Consider the following 16,391-nt stretch of genomic DNA (forward strand, 5'->3'; position numbering starts at 1 on the left):
GCAGGAAATCCACCCTGTTTTCACACAGGGAAGAAGCATTACCCAAGAACTAGCTATGAAGTTGGCAAGAACAGCACAGTTCTGTGCCAATGGGCACCCGGAGCCCTTACTGGAGCAGCCGTCAGCTTTCTGGTACCCGGCCACCGAGCTCTGGCAACGACACGAACTCCTGATGCAGCCAGCATCTGCATGGCTGGGGGAGATAAGGAGCCCACATCTGCATGGGGCTGATTCAGCTTCACCCCTGCTGGTTGACACAAAATGGCTCCTACCAGATATAGCAGCAATATGCACCATTAAAACAGGTCATCATTAGTTTTCTGTCTTGGCAGCAAGAGTGCAAGGCTTCAGTTTCTGCTTGCTCCTGACCGTGGTTTGTAAGGGGTTTCCAATGGTAGGTTGTATTTGGGCACCGGCCTGCTCGGCTGCCCCAGTTAGACCTCTGCTGTCTCCAGGGCCAGCGTGTCTGGGACTTCCAGCACTAAACCAAGTCAAAGAACGAGAACTAAACAAACTCCAAAACTATTTTGAGGCCTGCTCTAATACTCTTTAAGAAGACAAACAAGATCAGAGTGGAAAACATTTCTATCTTTAGCCATCAGGAGCAAGACTTATCTGAGCAACTCCACACAGGAGCTGGCAATGGGAATGGGTAAGTTAGGGTTTGACTTGTTCCTAAACATCTTGTTTTAATTGCTCTGTCAGGGCCACAGTGGGATTTGCAGTGCCTGCCAGACGCCTTTCTCTTCCTTCTCACAGGAGGTCTTTTCCCTAAAAAACTCACAAATGCCTATGATGATTTAAAAGGTTACTCCAGTGTTGTCCATACTACATGGACAAGTTCTACAAGTTCTTACCGTATGAAGGTAGATCACCCTACAAACTGGGAAACCTCTTGTCCTCTGTCGGCTCCTTGTTGGTCTTTGCTTTGATTTGGGTTGTCTGGTATGACTGCAGTGTCCTGAGATGACCAGCACTGCCAAATGGCTGCACCCTGACCTGAAACACAATAAAGAAATGCGTGAAGACATTTTGACTGGAGAATCTCTCACGTAGATATGTCTTCATTCCCCTGGCCTAAGTTCAGTGCTGTGGTAACCACACTGGAGTCTGAAACCATGTTTTCTCTTTTAACTGGTCCTCCGTGGAGCATAGCACCTCACACAGCCTCATTTCTGGTTGAGAAAGGCCCCACATGAGAGCCAGTAGCATGCAGGCCAATGGAGGCAGACACACACCTAACAGGATTTTAAAACCCGCTGAAGTTTTTCTCATTCTAATCAGTGGGAATTAAGGACACGACCTGTGCGGTGCATTTGAAAAGCCAGATGGGCCGCAGTTTGTATATTTAGATGCTCCTGTACCTTGGAAAATCTGCTTTTAATTTCCATTGTTCAACCTTTCTGCTCAAATAGGCAGGCTACCTTTGACATGGATATTTGTGCCAGACCCACGACAAACCTGATCTGTTCTGCAAAAGCACAACGGGAGCTGGGCACTTGTGACACTGGTGTCTACAGATCCCTCAGGTGTTCTTCAGGAACGATCAGTTCTTGCTGAAAATGAAACCACGGGTTACGAGAGGGAAGCGAACACCATAAACAAACCACTCCATCACGTCTGGTCTAACAATGCGACAGGGAGAGGAGAACAGCACATGTGATACCGCTGCTCCTATTTACATGAGGCAAATCTTTTTCTGTTATTTAAACACTAATTATCAGTTGAATAACACAAGCCCTTGCAGAATATAATTGTGACAAGACAAGGACCCCAAGATGTAGAGTTTTGAGTGGCACTATTTTCTCACTGGAAACACTCCCAGAATACCAACATGCAAATGTACTCTGCTCCATGTTACAGTATTCCCCAGGGTAGCAGGACTGGGGCTGAATAGAAATTCCCTTTTCTCCCCACCCGCATTTCCTTTTGAAAAAATAGTTTCTATTGATAATCAAAGATTAGCTATTACCGCCTGATGTTCAAAGCACTTCACAAACGAACACTCAATACGAAAACAGCCCTGGCTAAACAGTTTTATTACAAGCTCGTTTTGTCAATTTCAAGAACATAAGACTGGCCACACCTGGAGCACACCAAGGGGCCTTTTAACCCAATCTGCCTTCTCAGCTGTGGCCAGTAGCAAATAATTCAGAAAAAAGCCTAAGAACAGGGCAAGTGCAGAGTGACTGATGTGACCTCCCAGGTGCCAGCAGCCTGCTGCCTTGGGATTTCCCCAGCCAGGGAGTACACTGACAGCTAAGGAAACTGGGTGTAGTCCCAAACCTAAACTGGTCTCTCACTTCAGAGAAGCAGTTTGTATCTAGCATGTTGCACCTCACCCTCCAGCTCAGCAGTGTGACTGCAGCCTCTGCAAGTAAGCCTTAGAGGCCAGTAATTGCATAGATGAGGACAGGTTTCATAGCTACACACTTGAGGAGCTATAACCTGCACTGGGCTTTGCACTGTTACTTGCCATCGTGGTTCCAGTAAGAGGGTTTAAAGGTGTCTCTGGTGTCACTAGGTAAACCACCATCGGCTTCAGAGGGCCCAGAGATCAGCCTTCCCATGGGGTGAGCAGCACAAAGTGCATTACGGACTTCAGGGGCCATGTGTTAGAATATCTGATGTGTGGGGTACCTAGCTATGTCTTCACCTTAGAATCACTGTGGTGTTTGAGCCATCACCTCTATGTCAACACCATCCAAGAGCATACTAGCTTACAGCATAAGAGTATGCAAAGAGATCTTTGCGTTTTCTCCTTTGAATGCGGTCACAAAGCACATACGAATTACTCTGCTTTTTGTTTTTCAGCTGAGATGACCAACTGAGGTGGCCTGCTCGTCACCCATGGTGACCCAATGACTCACAGTCCTTCCTTGCTGCACCATGAGAACAGGCTAGCCACACAGAATGACACGCTCTGCTAGGCACATACTTAATTTATAAGTGCTAATTAATTGAATAAAGGGTTGGTTAGCAAGGCCCCTGGTCTATACTGTATTCAAAACACCATCTGGAAAATGGCTGGTAGAGGTTAGCAAGATGGATGCTCTGTTAAATCAGATACCTTTGTAAGAGAATCTGTCCCAGCAAAACTGATGAGACGGTATTTAACGATGAAGATGTGCATTTGTTCTCCAGGAGAACTTATGTGAGATAGAAAACGTTTGGTCATTGGGATGGTGATTGGTGTGCTTCATTCCTGTGACAAACAGTGGAATGAATTTCCTGTTTTAAATGGAAAGTAAACAGTCTACTCAAAGCACTTTAAGTGTCATCAGTCTCTTAGAAAGTGCACATTAGGAGGTTGTGACCCTGAAAGCAGTTTAGCTCTTCAGTGTAACTTTTGCCTCCACCTAGGCCCACCGGATGCACACAACTGAGAACAGCCATATTTACACTGATAGCCTTGTTCCAGGTCGGGGAGTTTCTGACTTGCCTCTGAATTGAAAGGCCGAAGCTCTGGACAGATATTGTTTCAGTTCTTCCATGTTTATCTCAGGGATCAGGTTTCCAGGAATCTGTTGCAGTTGAGTTCCCATAACAAAATACCATAGGAGAAGTCACCCACATCAGGTGCTCACAACAGGCCTGCAAATCCTTCTCTCCCATCTCAGCTTCAAAGCACACTGAAGAGTAGATGCACAGACAGTGTTAGAGCCCCTGTTTTCTAATAACTGGGTACATGGCAGCATGTGGAAAGCTGGTGGCAGAAGAAAGAGCAGAATGGGCATTTTGCTGCCTTGGGTATAGCTTGAGGCAGGTGACGGCACCATCCTCGGTAGGTGACAGGCAGCAGAGAGGGGTGCAGCTGGTAACCTCGCCCAGAGTCACGTGCAACTGCCCAAGGCCAGCATCTGCTGGGCCCCGAGAGAGAACGATACACATGTATGGAGTTTGACTGTATGGAGATGCTCTGGAAACCTGATTTGAATGAACTTTTGCAAGCTAAGAAAACTTTAAAAAACTTAATTAAATCACACTAAAGCCCCAAGTGGGCATTTTTACTTAGATTTAAAGGTGTGTTTATTCTCTGCAGTATACTTCACCTCCAAAGCAAACTGAAGAACATTTAATTTAGTCCACCCTAATTCTTACTAAAGGTGTCCACTATAATGCAGTTGATTCACCTATGTGAAATTCATGCTTTTAGTTCACTGAGATGACTTTTTCCTGAGCTTTCTTTTGTAAATAAGCCCTTCCAGAGGGAGAAGAAGGGACTTGTTTAGGATCATCCAAAAGAAGCTCCAGGAGCAGAAGCTGGGAAGGCCAGACATACACAAGTACTCAGGGAAGCAGCTTTTCTCTCCACCACTTTTCTATTACTGCTGGAAATGTTTTCTGTGGATCTAGCCCTACTGTACTCTTTATCTACCCCTACCACAATCATGCTTTGCTGCAGACCTGAACAGCAGAGGCAAGGTAGGACGAGCAAGCCAGAAGGTGTCTTGTCTGGCTGCAAGCAACTCCGTACAGAAAATTCATGAAAATGCCACTGTCCTTTAAGACTGCAAAGTCTGTGGATCATTTATTCTGCCCTTTCAGCATAGCACAGACAGTATAATTTCATTCCATTACTTCTTCAGTCAGCCTGATAGCTTATCTTTGACTGAAGCACAAAGTCAGGTATTTGCTGCAGTCAGATTGTTCCAGGCATTTTGCTGGATGCATGTTTTCCATTGAAACCAATTTTCCTTTTAGTAAACTACTTTTTTATATTTTCTCCTCTGACAGATATGTCTTTCTCTGCAAATCCATAGTCACTGCATTTTTGGGATTGCAGCTTTGATGTGTAGCAGCTTAAAAAAAAAAAAAAAAAAAAAGAGAGAGAGAGAACAGAAACCCATTGCTTTTCAGGGATCCAAAATTATTAAATCAGCATGAATGCAAATTTCTCCAAACTGTAAACACCTCTCTGATGACATCACTGTTATATCTAGGTTCTTGAGGATGTACAGTGGCTCCATTTGTCCACCTCCCATGTCAGCAATGTTGCTGGAACAGGAACACCACAGCCTTAGAGCTTTATAGGCACTGCGAAGCTCAGGCACTCTGCAGGAGCCAAAATGAGAGCCTGGCAGGCAACTTCAAGGCAGCTCTGAAGCCCATGAATTTAGTCTCCTCCCTACCCCAATGGTGGTGTGAGGCTGGGCAGTGCAGAGAGACTCAAATACACAGAGGAATAAAGCATAAAGATGAGGAAGACAGAAATATATAGGATTGCCTCTGTAGAGTAGATAATTCACTCCTATAAATATTTTAATCTTACCAGACTAGACTTAACCACACAACATCAGCATCTTGGGACAGCATCTTGGGACCATCAGTAATACTCAGAATTTATGTGTGAAGTTTTCCAGTGCTGGGTGTTAACACAATCAAGAAGCAAGAAGCACTATTGCTTACATTTTCCTAAGGCAGAAACTGAGAGATGGTAAAAAGTGACTTGACCTTGGTGTTTTCTAGGGAACTGGGGGCAATGCCCAGAAGTCAGATGATGTTTACTGTATGTTTGGCATTCTGATTCACACACCTGTCTGGACAGAGCTCATGGGGTCCACAGCAGAGCTGAGTGCAGTGGTTAGGTAGAGAACTGTGGACAAGATCCTCTGTAACTACAGTCACAGATACCCACCTATCCCACCCTCTCTGTTACCAGGAACTCTTGGGCCCTTTCGTCAAGTTTCCAGTCTGCTTTGTGGAAAACTACAGAGCTCCGACAAAGCCCTGTTGAAACAATGTTGGAGTCATCATTAACCTGTCAGGGACTTATGCCCAGGCCTTTATTATAGTAACCTTACGTGAAGCTGAATAAAACATAGGATATTCAACGGAGCCCTTGACAAATGCATTACGTTTGCCTAATATTCTCATTTGCTACAGAAGAGAGTTGGAATTATTCTTTCTAAGCAAATGAGTTTTAGCTTTTCTCATTACCTTTTAATAATCTCTAGTGCACAGAATGAGTGGAAGGGTCTTTCAGCAATTTTGAATGAAAGTAAAATGATTGAAGGTTAAAACTGAGAGAATCAGGGAATTTGCCACCGTTGCAGAGAAGTTTCCAGCCTGCTTCTGCTAGTCTTGACTGTATAAGGAGTTTAAAAGCAGTAAAAAAATGACAAGAGACAGACAAATCCTTATCCAGGTAGTAGAATGGGCTGTTCAGGTGATTCACGTAGGCTGATCTAATGTAAACAACCAACTTAAAAATGGAGGTTTTATCCATAAATAGCTGTCACTTTCAGCCTCTGTTAAGTCAGCATGTATCACTCCAGTGAGTTAACTTTCCGGCAACATGAGAGCCGTGAAGTCTTCCATGTTCTAAGGCAAATAGGAGGGGATGTATTATACTGAGTGTGGCATCCCACATACATGAATCTGTCATCTGACCTAAAGGAGCTTCCAGTCTCCTCCAAACCACTGCAACTTCCTCTGCACAGTGCCCTGCATGTTGGAACTGAAAGAAGCTCAGGTGAACAAACTATGAGCATGTGGCTGCAGTATCTTGCTGATTAAAGATCCTAAATCAGAGGCAGGTCAGAAGCCTCTTGCACACCCTCCTCAAGCCTAGACTTTGTAATAGATGTATACCATTCCTAGGAGTTCCACCAAGGTCATCAGACTACTACCTAGGCTGGGTAGTTGCCAGAACCATGCAGGCTGAGTCACCGCCCAGCTGGACTTGCCATCCTTGCACTGCATGATCCTTGAAGGTCTTTTCCAACCCAGGTGAATCTATGGGTCTACGATCTGCTTGAGGTGGGATTTGCCAGTACAGCAGAAGGCATCCCCCAAAAGGAAACTAGTTACCCAGACAAAAATGCTTTTTTGCTGACATAACTGTGTCAACATCAGGGCTTTCACAAGCTTTTTTTTTTTTTTTTTTTTTTTTTCACACTCCTCTCCAGCTCAGCTTCACCAGCAAAACTGTGAAATGTAGGCCAAATGCTCTGAGACAGCTAATCCTGTTTACTTATATAAGAGCAATCAAAGATGGTTGATCACAGGTAGCAAACGTTGCAACATACAATAGCTCACAGGAGAAGGAAGCAGAACACACTCCATTTTGCAGTGTTTTCAGGGAAGCAGGGAAGCATTTGCTTGCACACCATGCAGAGCGTGGGCAGGGCTTCAGGAACTTGAAGGTCACCCCGGCACACCTCCACACAGCATCGCCTGCCTCGCCCTGCTCTGCAGCTACGGGACACTGGCCCAGAGCACACCAGTTGTGTCAGAGGCACATGTACAAGGTGCACAGAGGGTGGGAGGAAGGAGCAGACCCGGTGCAGGCTGCCAGCAAGCAGCCTTTCTGCATGGAGGCACGCACTGGCCCCCAGACAACTCTGAGGCGCCATGGATGAAGGACAGGCTTAAGGCAGGTGATGCCGCATGTAGTGTATATCCTATGGCAGACGACCTGTAATTCCTTGTCTGTACAATGTTAGAAAGCGGGGGTGGTGTTTTTAAAGATATTTTCTATAGTGGAGCTAAGAATGGCAGGTTTCACAGTGAAGCTGTGTTGTTCAATTAAATGTGATTCAATGTGTTTGCAGATCTGACTGAGACAGGGAAGTAATAAAACAAAGATACTAAAACTTATCAGTAACTCTTGCCATTTCTTAATGACATTTCTACTCTATGCCTTTGACCCTCTGATAATTCTACTTCGTTCTCTGCAGCTGTAACATTTAGAAAATAACTGGAAACTTTATTCCAGTTGCCAGCTTATCATGTTTGCTTTATGACAGCCCAAGACAAAGGCCAATATACCATAAAATAAAAGTCCAACTCCATATTTAGACTCCTGAGTAGATGCCTTGAATTTCAAATGAGCAGAGATTTGCTCTCTCACTGCTTTTAATAGAAACTCAAGAGTTCCTGAAAAATCAAGTCTTTTATCAATCTGTCAGATATGGACTCGGGAACATAGCTTCTAAATGCAAATCAGAGGCACAGGCCTTCAGCGAGTGCTGTGTCATTAGTACAGCTATTGGAGGGTGGGGACTCCTTAGTAATGGGAAGGGACCTCAAGCAGATATTTGTGCTTCTTCTTTCAAATGGCTTCAGGGACAGCTTTGCATGCTGTCGGGCTGGCTTAGCCGCAGGGGCTGTACCTACTGCTGGAGATTGTTGGCCTCCCTACCAGGCAGAGCAGCAAGGGGCGGGTTGCCTTGCTGCCTTCCCTCTTCCCGCAAAGGCCTGCCTTCTGCCCATGGGCTGGCACGGAGCATGGCCTTGAACATGCAGGGTCTGCAGGGCAGGAACACCTCCGAGGTAGAAGCCACAAGTGCTGGGAATGTGCCTGCGACAAGGCTGCGGCTGAAGGACTCTTCTGGCTGCACCTGCTCAGTGAGCGATGGTAGGCACGCTCCTACAGCCCTGCTTTGCATGGGCAGGGCTTTCACTTCTGAGGCAAGATGAGAGCTAAATCAATGGCAGACCGATCTGGGCTATTGTAATGGACCTGAAACTTAGAGTTATGTTGGTATGGCCTTAGTTAAGTGAAAAACAACCTCCCCTTGACACGTACAGGTAACCACAACAGCTGCACAGGCATACAACTGTAGATCAGGCACTTAGCCTAAAATGTTTCTTGGTGACTTGAGAGAAAGGTGGGAAAATAGGCAGTTGCCTAAAAGCATATTGCACACTTTTATAGATCAGCACTTCACCCCCCGTGAAAGTTAACTCACACATTGCTTTGGCCATCTTCTTTGTGGAGCAGTCCTCTCCACCCAGCACACTGAACATGCCTGGGAATCCTGCTGCAATATTGGTTATTACACAGAAGGCCAAGCTCTGTTTTACCAAGGAATTTGTCCCAAGCTGTAACATGGACTGGACTTGCGTATACAGGCGAGGCAAAAACATGCAGTAACATGGTTAACAAAGAATTGCACTGTAACATGACTCCTTGGCAGAGATCTGCCTGCGTAAATGCCATTCAGGGCTTGATAGATGGAGGGAAAGGTTTTAATGCTGCTGCATTTTGCTACTGCTATCAACCTTGACAGATCCCACTGTGATTCCTTAGCGTTTTGCCTGAACCATTGTGACCTCTTACTGGGTGCTACCAGCCACAGTCCTGTCCCTGGGGGCAGGAAACCCCATAGGTAACTCCCTGAGGAATACCAATGGGAACCCTAGGTCTTATTCCTGGTTCTGCCTCAAGATTTTCTCACCATTGCTTAGGAAACCAAAAAGGCGACATCTCTTTGCCTCCGTTTCTCTTCTGTGAAGCAGGCAGGGCTAACAGCAGTTTTTAACCCCCAGGAACGTGAGGTGAATGCAAGGGAAGCTGTGAGGTGCTCAGATGGGGCAGTACCAGAGACCACCATGCTCACAGGACTGTGAACCCCATGGACAGTGCCCAGGGAGAGAACCAGGATGAGCTTCTCCCCTTGGCATGCAGGGCAGGTGGCCACAACTGAAGCTCACCCTGCCTGTGGAAGACCTCCTGCGTGAGGTGAGGGAAATGCAGACTTGGTCTCTTCCAGCTCGCTCAGGCTTTGCCCTAGGAGGCCCGCAGAGCAGATGGCTGACCAGAGCCTCTGGCCAGCTGGTCAGGGCCTCACCTCGGAGGGGACTCTCCACCTCCAGAAGCCTTTTTGCATCAGGATCACAAAATGCCTTGGCCCAACACAGCTGCAGAGCCCAACACCACCGTCTCCCAGCTCCCCTCCCTTGTTGGGAAGAAGCAGTTTCTCAAGACTTCCCTGAACAACCATACAGCGTGTTACAGAACAGCTTGTTCTACCTCGAGCCACACGGTTATTTCATCTTGTGGTGGACCTTGGGGGAGCTACTTTATCACCAGCTGCAGCAGGGCTGAGCTGTTTCCTATTGTTGATTAAGGAAATAAAAGTCACCAGTCAGAGATTTTCCTGAAGACCTTGGTGAAGCTCTTCCCCTTTGATTGCTCTTCACTGCCTTGCTTTGCCAAGCCTTGTTAAGGCTTCTCCATTGTTCTTCGTGTGCTGTCAGTCAATCACGATTGGCTGTACACACTGGCAAGCTTTGCTAAGACGAATATGCAACTGAGATCCTTAATTAACGCCATGTAACATTCAGATATATTCACTGGGGAAGGGACATGTGAAAAGAATCAAGCAAGAAACCTAGCGGAGTGGGGGAAGGGGGTGGACCCCATCCAAGGATTTTATCTGCAGAAAGATCTAATTAAGCTAGAATAATATGCAAGCTCGCTTTAAAAGAAAATGAACATCAAGACAAGCTGAAGCTAACAACCAGCTGTCTCCTCTATGAGAGTTAAACGCATTAGCTCCAGAGGCAGAAAAGAAAGAGAAAAATAGGCTTAGGATTTGTGTACCTTAAAACACGTGAAATCTACACACACTGGTATAACACTGCAAATCTTCCACCTCATTTGCATCACAGGGGCAGGTCTATTCACTGAAAGGGAATGTCCCTCGATTTGCCACTTCAAAACAAAGGCTTTGCTGCCTGCTGTGACAAACCTAGTCCTGCCCTTCCAGGCACCAATGGCACTTTCTCTCCAGCGTAGCACAGCCCAGCCCAGGTTTCCTCTCCTGGCATTGCTGCCTGGGGGGTGGCTGAGAGCCCACGCTGAATGCAGGGTAACCAAGAGGTGGGTTATCCCGGATCTGGGACTGAGGGGAAATGATGCCACGTTGGTAACAGAGATCTCACAGCGAAGAGAAATAGTTTAAACTATCAGATAAAAAAATAAAACAGGCTTTAGATAGCAGTGACTTCAAATGTGTCTGTGAGTTCAGCACCTAAGTGATCTTCCCACAGAGCTGGAAAGTTCATTCCTCTAGGGTGTGTCTACACTAGAAGGGGTTTTTCAGCATATATATATATTGCTAGAGCCATGACAAAAATATTTCAGTAATAGAGATGCCATTCATACCGCTGAAGGAGTTATTTTCTCAGCTACCTAAATAGACTAAGCTGTACATTTTTATTTTTACAAGCATAAATGAAATCATGTTAGGGCCAGCACTGATATGAGTTGTATGTATATTCTTCCAGCTAATGCAGCCAGGCCATACAGCAAAAATTTTCAAAAATGGACTAACCCACATGCACATTATCAGTACCACCATTATACTTTACCAAGTTACTAAGGAAAAAACAAACCTAGGAAAAAGCATTCACTCCAGTGTAAGAAGTTGTACAGCTCTGCTGCTGAACAGCCAACAGTAGTAACTCAAATTCTCCCCCACTTTATTTTACTTTTCCATTCATTGGTCTGTCCTCAGATGTCAATACCCTGAGGATGTCAATGGTTTCTTTATGGCTGGAAAGATTCTACCTCTATCTGAGCTTTACCAGAAAATACATTTCCACTCATGAACTAAAAATCACAATCAAACCTGCATACACTGCAAGACAATGGAGAACCTGAGCAGCCCTCAAAACACAAACCAATGCGAAGTGCTTGGATTCCCCAACAGTGGCTTGTCAGGGACGCACTAATTTATTCGCAGGGAGATACAGGGTTGTTGGTCCAGATGAAGACACAGATCAAACAGCTTTTCCTCACTGCTGCAGTTGTCTATTAAACAGATACGTAAAGCATTACATTATTATAGACAGACTTGCTCAAATGTTTGCTCTCTCCTCTTCCTTTGTTGAAAGGTGGAAATTAAAGTGTTTCTGTAGTCCAGGATTCAAGATTGTTTTTGCTTAAATGTAGAGCAAATCAAAGGATCGATCTAGTTTTTCAGCAGACCTACTGTCTTTCGAAGGCAAAGCATACAGTGCTATGATATGACCAAAACAATTTCCTTGGCCTTGGAAACTCCATTTGAACTCTCTCGGGTCTGGCTGAGATTTAACCACTCTTGACAACTTTCCAGCCCATTCACATGGGCAATTCACCAGCAAAGCAGGGAGTAAAATTCCCAAATGCCCTTCCCTTGTTCAGACTTGCTCTAATTCCCAGCCTGATCTACCATAGATTCCTCTAGTAGAGGGCAGTGGGAGTGGACTGGTCAATACCCACCAGAATATATATAGATAAAAATGAGATTAAAAATACAGAGATGTGAGGTCTGAATTATACTGAGAAAAGGAGAGCGCAACCACTAAAGCCAGCAGGTTTTGAATACAAGGCTGAGCACTCCAAGTGCTGGAAGGTTCTTAAATAGAAAATGAATTAAAGGACAAGCAGGATAATAATGTATTATTGTACACTTTATATGCACATGTATAAGGTCGGTGTTAGTCTTTAAAAAAGGGCAAATAGCCTGTGAAGAAAATAAACAGCTACACAGCAAGACCTAGACTCATAACTGACGCATCAAGACATTTACCTCCCCTCTCCCCCGTTATATTTGGGAGAAATTGTTTGAAATTTCTTGAAATTTTTATTGTGGTTTCTCACGCTTTCCTAATGGGTCATATTTTAGCTGCAATGTAGTGTTACTAGCCTTCTGTTTAAGTAATACTTTGTTTTGGTGAAGAGAACAAACGTGGCCTGAGAACAGACTGCAACCTCTTCCAGTCAAATTCACAAATGTAATTCTATGGCTTTTGTCTCCTGCTGCAGTCTGCTGCTGACAAAATATATTATTATATATGTGATTATTAAGGCAATCATAAAACATGACATATTGTTTGATTTTGTTTTGTAAACCAATAAAGATCCCCTCTCTGATTGGCATCTTTGTCTACGCTACATCTTTGTCAGCCCCGACTGGCAAAACACGTCTTCCTCATCAGTGGCATACCAGGGAACTTCATCCTGGGTTTTACTCCTATACTCAGGAATGTTTGACATGACTATAAATAATTCAGCCCTAACATGTAGTTTTTCAAAGGCTCGGTCTCAGTTATAATGCAGGATAAAGCAAAGTGCCTGGTAGGAAGCAGGGAGCATGAGAACCATGCTCTAGCCGTTTTCTTTACCTGAGTGACTTTACAACGAAGATGGCACTTCTGAGGCCACATCTTTGTGGGAAAATGCACCCAGCTGAGAAGCTGGAACAGGCAGAACCAGTGGAAAATCCCCGGTACAACACACAGCCCCTGATGGAAGAGCCAGTGCCAAACAGTTAACACATTCCTGGTCTAGATTTCCTTTCCACAAGTCCTGGCTTGCTGACGGCAGGGTGATCTGAGACAACATGCTTACAGGCCACCTCTCCCACTGGAATGCACTGAAAACAGGGGTTAAAAAACCTGCAGTAAGGGAGCAAGGAGATTGCCTTCTCCAGGAGTACAAGCAGCATGTGAAGAAATTCAAAGCGGGAACCAAGGAGAAGTTTTTGTTTGTTTGTTCTTGTCCACAGCATCAGGTCCTTGAGACAAAAGGAATTCAAAAAAGAAAAGCAAATAACCCAGTTTGGCTTTGTCCTTCCAGTGTGATAGAAGTGAAGACGAAGTCTGAGTTCAAGGCTTAGGATTTGGTATTTCTGCTTGCTCCAATGAGGCTTCTGCGGTTTAATGGTGAACTCCAGAGCAGGAATCTCCTGCTGAAGCCTTGATTGGCAGAAGAAAGGGGCTACCCATCCTTGCCGTATGCTCTTTGCTTCATTTCATGCCAGTCTTCGGAGCAGGAGGAGCAGAAAAAAGCTGTTCAGGATAGGATCACACATCTCTGCCCCCCTGCACGGCTGGACTCTGCCCAGCCCTACTTGTACATTTCCACGACACAAAGTGTTCAGCCAACGTGCTCTGCTGCTCTGACTGCTGTGCATTTAGCCCAGTCCCTGTCAGCCAGGCAGAAATGCCCAGCAGCAAAGTGTGGCTGCTGCTGGAGACCACGGCCATTTACAGCAATATCACCTTTCCTTCTGGAGTTCAAGGAGAAAATGCTGCAGAACAGGACTTCCCCCTTGGCTTTTTCCGCTACCCCTCGGGGCAACAACTTGGGACAACAAAAGAGCGCAGTGAGAGTCATTTTTCTACAAGGACACTGCTCCCCTGCAAACCAGGACATGCACAGCTGGAGGCCGATGTAAACCACCTCCATCCTTCTGCTCGGCCTTGTGGAGGCACCTAAAACCCCATGGCACGTTGCTGCCCAGCCAGTCGCCCAGGCTGCCCCACAGCCAGGCCCAAGGCCGGCACGTGCTCTTTCCCACTGGTGCCGATGCCCTGCTGGCTTTCCACTGCCCACGTGGCAGCACAGGGCCCATGGTCGGTGGGAGCCTGAACCCTCACCCGCATGGTCCTTCTCTGCCTGGGCAAGGTACCGGTACCCAGTGGCTGCTGTGCCCTGAGGAGGCCCAGAGGAGGAATCTGCTCTGGTGCGGGCAGCCCGCCATGCCGACCAAACCAGTTACACCAGCACTGCTGCCCTCCCAGCCCCCATGCCGAGCTGGTGGGGACACGGGGAGGCCTCCGGGCTGATGTGGGGTGGGGGTGAGACATGTGGAGCTGCTACGGCCACCACTTCATGGGTGCTCGCCACAGGGCACCTTGACCCACGTGGTTTGGGGCCAGCCATTCCAGCTGCTGGTTAACATTTCAGGTTGAAGTTGTGGCATAAGCAAGGCTTTAAATGCACCTGTCCACAGCATAGTTATAAGCAAGGGCCATCTAAGGAAACAAATGTGAAGCTCTCCATAAGGCCATAACTATTTGTGTGCTTCCCTTTGTCCACAATAAATACTGTTTTGAACCCCTGTCTGTAATAGCCTTTTGCCATCTTTCAGCCTTGGAGACCTTCCCAAAGATCCAGTGAAATTTCCCATGTCTCCTGCCTAGCTCCCTTTGAGCTTCCCCCTCGTGCAACAGAAAGCCTATCCCTTCCTTTCCTGCACATCCCTAGTCCATACGCTGGGATCACACACTCATCTCAATTTTCCTGTCCATTTATTTTGCTGTCTCCTTGCCCCATTTTCTCCTCATTCCCTGTTCTACTGCTCTTCTTCCTCGTTTTTCCCACTTCCAGGGAAGGCAAAGCAGAGATTGCTGCTGCAGACTTGGTGGAGATGGGACAAACGTGCTTCTGGGTAGGTACAAGGTCAAAAGAGAGGAAAGGAGACACAAAGCCTGACAGAGCAGGCATTTTTTTCCAGGGCAGGCTTTTCTGAGGGCTGACACAGCAGGTGGGTGGAAAGCTTTCAGAGAACAGCAAGTAGTGTTTCACCAAAGGTGAGAAGGAGCAAGCACAAGCAGGCCAGATGTGAGGCTTCAAGCCCTCCTGTATGTCCCAGCCTTTCCTCCGCTCCTGTTTGTGATTCTGCCACTGCAAGCTCCAGACTGGCTCCTCAGGCTGCGAGACATCAGGCTTATACTAAGGAGTGGACTTTTCATAAAATGCCAACATACTTCACTCATCCTTACAACACGTGTGGCAACACTGCCTCGATGATGCGCCTGCCTTGGCCTGCAGCTCACCTCTTATCTGCTCTTGTGCAAGCACCTTCTGGAAACCCCAAAGCTTCCTTGTGAAGCTGGCAGTGGACTGAAACCAGGTCAGGTCGTGAATGCGGATCGCTGCTTCAGAGGGCAGTGTGTGAGCAGCTGCCCGAGCCGCTCTGATGCTTGCCCTTTCCTCCCCACGCCCCGCTGAGCTGCGCTCCTGCAGTGTCCCAAGCACTCCCCAGGCGGCCAGGTGAGGGCTGTGCACCTTGGGCAGAAGGTCTCAGTACGAGTGAACTTACTCTTGACACGATTCAGGTTACAGTGGGACAGGAGCAAAAGCCTCACTTGCTACCTGTGGTTTGGGGCAGGCAGACTGGTGAGGCAGACTGTGCGAGCATGGCAGACGAAACACACTCCCAAGCTGTAACTTGTTGCAACACTGCCGGGGTTATAACCTAAATCCGTGGACATGCATTGTGAAAACCAGGCAATGAAAAATGGCGAGAAATCAAATCGTGTGTGAGTGTCTGGGTGGCTCCTGTGTGCTGCAATAGCCTCTTCACCTCCCTGTGCTACTCCCGTTGACCTTGACTTCAGCGAGAAGGCCGCCAGCGTAAATCAAACACACACTAGCAGTGCTTAGCTGTCAAATTCCAGCTGGTGACTGCTGGCACGCTGAGCAAAATGAGTCTTAGGCTTCAGGGGTTCATATCTTGGTTGCAGCGGACCCAAATCAGTTGCTCAGTTATGGGGCTAAGATCTGAACAGGCAACTGAGACTGCTCTAACCCAAGAGAAAGGACAAGGAACTGGGAGGCTTTGGCATAGCTGTTTGCCTTGCCACAGCCTGACCTGTAACCTAGTGTTTAGCCCCCTCACCTCGCTTCACTGAATTCAGGGCAAGAACTGTTTCAGCAGGGTACTGGGGGCTGGTACTGGGGCCTGTGTGGAGTTTGGTGACATTACCAGTGACAGTAGCCCCAGGAGGGTCCACAAGAAAGAACCTGAGCCTTTCCTGCACCTGCACTCTGATGGATCTGCACTCTCATGGCCACCTGGAGCAAAGGCAGAACAGGCATGTTTGCT

The 16,391-nt window shown here is 46.7% G+C and overlaps 1 long non-coding RNA gene across 3 annotated transcripts in view; it reads right to left on the minus strand.

Moving 5' to 3' along the window:
- The window catches only part of LOC118160326, a 69,228-nt gene that overhangs the window by 4,239 nt on the left and 48,598 nt on the right, over positions 1-16,391 (minus strand). For all 3 annotated transcript variants that reach the window (XR_004747421.1, XR_004747420.1, XR_004747419.1), the window contains one exon: positions 858-999. This is a non-coding gene — a long non-coding RNA (uncharacterized LOC118160326). The remainder of the gene's footprint in view (positions 1-857; positions 1,000-16,391) is intronic.

The sequence above is a fragment of the Oxyura jamaicensis genome, chromosome 1 (genome assembly GCF_011077185.1).
Source record: "Oxyura jamaicensis isolate SHBP4307 breed ruddy duck chromosome 1, BPBGC_Ojam_1.0, whole genome shotgun sequence".
NCBI lineage: Eukaryota > Metazoa > Chordata > Aves > Anseriformes > Anatidae > Oxyura > Oxyura jamaicensis.